Below are 4,000 nucleotides of genomic sequence, written 5' to 3'. Positions count from 1 at the left end.
ATCTTTGCCAAAAAATTTGAAAAAAATGCCCGTTCGAATCCGATGGTAGAGAAAAATAGATTGGTTAAAAATGATGGATGGTGTGAAAGTGGTGTAAAGAAAAAAGATCAAACAAAATATTAATACGCATATAAAAACTAAGTTTCTGACACGGTATTGACTAAAATACGGAAACTCAGTCCCCATCGGACATTTCTTAAGCGATGGCCCATAAGGTTGGTCTTTGCTATAGCATAGCTATATAATCTAGCTCCGAGTTAGTAATTCGGCGAATCGTTCTCGAATAATTCGCAGACCGAATCAAACTGGCCAAATATGTATGATACGATCGAATTATTTAAACACCGAACCAGGTATGCGCATAATATGGGAAGTTCGAACTTTCCACGAATCATTCGGGTTCGTGTATAGTAGTTTGGCCGTTCAATTCGGTTAGTTTTTTAGCCCACACTTATAACCTATTATGCCAAGGGGTGTGCAACGGACGGATGGTTGCGTATTAGGAGTCACCCGCAACCAAACCGTCAAAGTTGTGGATTTGAAAAATTGAACCATGACCGGTCCAATCACCCGCGGATTTGATCTCTGCGGATCAGCGGATTGTACGGACCGGATGCGGATTAACCACGGATTTAGTCACCAAAAAATAAAAAAATAAAAAATAAATAAAAGTGAATCAAACCAGAATTTTAATACGCATGCCTCTTAATACAAAAGAGTAGTTATCCGGTAACTAACCGTCAAAGTTGTTTTATTCTCTTGACACGAGTACCTATCATCATTCTCTAGGGTTACATAAACATGATGCTGCCAAGAACTTCTATGACACGATGCAGATGTGCAACTGCACTTGGTTCAAGCCCGACTGGTCACACTGAAGTCACCTTGTCTACATTTCATAGAATACCTCGCTGATGCGTGTAATGATTAGTATCCTAGGCAAGGGTACTGCGTCTTGGTAAGGCCGCAACCTGTTCACAAATATATGTGAATTGATGACCATATTTTCAGTAATATTCTGTATAGATTTAGGGTTTCTCTACTTTCCCAAGTAATCGGGTTTCTTCTTGTCAAACACCGATCTTTATTCTCTCATCGCCGTTGCTTTTCTCTTATAAGTTATGTATGAACAAAAATATCTAAAGAAGAGTTAGATCAGTATGCAAACCTGTTTCAGTGCAACTGCTAATTAATCCAGTAATTGTGTGGACCTCCTTGAAGACCAGGAGAGACAGCTTGTTTATCTTTTCCTTCATAGTCATGCATGACCTTCAAGGCATAATTAGGTATTAGATGTGGAATCTTCATTCAAAATCAAGGAACACGTAAATACCTAAAAGGATTAATTAGAATGATGACAAATAGAATGAAACAAGGTTAATTTTTCATTTATAGTATTTGGGTCTACCTCATTCTTCATGGTTAGTGATTCTTTGCTGCTCCACAAGCACTATTTAACAACAACATCAATGAGGAATCAAGCTCTCTTTTTCTTTTCCTAAACTGTCGATCCTCTCACATGCTGCATCTAGTGATGGAGAATTGAGTTTATCGTCAGATATGATTGAGCAGCACAGATTGCAAAGAGACACCTAGCTCCTATCCTAGCCTGGATATTACTAAATCTTCACTACCCTGCAGTGCGGATTTACAAAACAAACCACAACCAAACCGTTAAACCTTGCGGATTTGAGAATTCACTCGTGACCGGTCTATAGACTCTTGCGGATTGGTTTTCACCTGCAATTTTGCGGACGGTTGCGGATTGCATGCGCACCCCAAATTATGCCCAAACAGACCTTTTAAGCCCATTATCAAATAATTCACAAAAAGTTTCGTTCAGTAAGAAAGTTCACAACTTAACCAAGTAAAATGCACCAACTTCCTGAGCGTTTTGATCAGTAAGAAAGTTCAAAGTTGTTTGGAAAAAAACCAAACACCACTTTTTTTCTTACAAAGCCACTTGTTGATCGGGAACTTCACAGACATTACTATTATCCTGGAATTCAAGAGGGAAAGAAGGGCAAATTGCACCACCCAACAATGAGCGCTGAGCACAATCGTTGCATCTTACAAAATCAGCCAGAAACCAAGAATTAGAACTTACTTAAGAGCTGATTGTTTAAACCGTCATAAGGCGTAATTGGTGAGGATTATAGAGTGAAGGTTCAAGAAAACTCTTAAAAGATTTTGCACCACGAGTTCCGTCAATGCTGTTGTTGCTGCGAACTATCAGATTGGGCTTACAAGCATTGCACGTATTCTGTTCGAGGAAACGCTTCATTGAATCAGGCTTGATTACAGTGTTTGCTCAGTAACTGCACGAAGAAGACCTATGAGTGGGGTAGTTTTGAATTGATTAGAGCAGTTTATGGGAGAAGTGTAACAAGCCTCAAGCAAGTTTTTGGACTGCTGAGGAGGTTACACCTTGGGAAACTGTATGAAGATTCTGAAGCACTAGTCATGTATGGTTGTTTATCTTTGCTGCATCTGATGGAATCGTGTTGTAGAATTTGACTGCAAGGTTTCAATTCAAGTGGTTCGAGGATTTCAGAGGAACAATACGTCTTCAAATTAGATGCATACTTCCAAATGTGAGTTATCTACGGACATAATGTTATTATGGTCTATATATTCTCGTGATTATCTAATTTGTAAGATCACTGTTACCCAAGCATTTATGCCTTGTTAATTTGATTTTTGTTCTATAATGGAAGCATTTCTCTTAACTCACAAGCATCATCCAATACACTAGTTCTATATAGGGGAGGAATTAGTCTTTAAGTAGGGTTTAGTTTTACGGTGCATTCAAAAGAGCCCAGTGTTCAGGTTATCTTAGATTTAGACATTAGAAACCTAAAATATGCTAGATTGAAGTTGGGTAGTGAATACGTATAGATATAATGTTAAGCTAACATTATTTAGGTTACCATGTGTTGTGCTTACGCCGTGACGCAAGCCTCGAAAGGTTACTTTTTATTATTGGCAGGAAAAAATAATGTAACGATGGTATGTAAGATTTGAATCTTTGGCATGTAGCAAGATAATTAAGCTGGGCCTAGTTTAAAGTATCGAAAAAGATTATTGAGAAATGAGTCACGCTGCAGTTGCTATGTCTCAAGAGTTCTACTATTACATGGTGCTTGGTATATTCGGGGAGGTAATTCTCTCTCAGTGGATACAATGAGCTGAGCAGATAGTGTTCCTTCCTCCCTCGCCTGTTTCATTTGTAAAAAAATTTCGTGTGTATCATTTAATCACATCAGTATGTTTTCAATTATAAATGTTTAAGAAGATTCGAAGTATATATTAATTATAGGTTGCTCATGACCTGCTAGGAATGCAGTTGCAACCTACATTCCCTGGCAAAGAGGACTGGAGTACACATTCTTGATTCAACTGTAAGATAAGTTTAATCTCCCTTGTATGCTCTTATATTGACAGGTTCATTTTTATGCACTTTTTTTTTTAAATTTCTTAAATCTTTATTAAAGATCAGCATTAGTAATGTCTGACATTCCAAACTTATGGCGACCCAACTGTCACTTTTTGCACCATAAGTTTGCTCATAATGAAGACAACTTAGCATGTTTAGGATATCCATTAATGGTTTCTCACTATTGGTTTTGATTATGATTATTATTTAGTACAGAGTGGAGTTTTGGTCAATTTAAAGCTATTAGGAAACTAGATTATCATCATAAGATAATTGGAATAAGTGGTTAGTAGTGATTTACAATGATCTATCACTACTTGACCCACAGATCCACTTATATAGTCACTGTATTAGGCATTGCATTCTCACAGTAGGGGGTTTATTCTATTGAGAGCTCAAACCCGATGCTCTGTTTGACATGTAAAGCCCAGATCAGAAATTAAGAGCATCTCTGGTGGTTGTGTGGTAAGTTAAAACCTTCTGAGCCACATAGGATACGCAACAAAGAACAAGAAAAAATAGAAATAGAGTCTCCAATTGGAAACTATGGCATGGAAAGTAGCA

The sequence above is a fragment of the Papaver somniferum genome, chromosome 8, assembly GCF_003573695.1.
Source record: "Papaver somniferum cultivar HN1 chromosome 8, ASM357369v1, whole genome shotgun sequence".
Taxonomy (NCBI): Eukaryota; Viridiplantae; Streptophyta; class Magnoliopsida; order Ranunculales; family Papaveraceae; genus Papaver; species Papaver somniferum.
The sequence above is the reverse complement of the archived record's forward strand: the minus strand, read 5'-3'. Positions refer to the sequence as shown.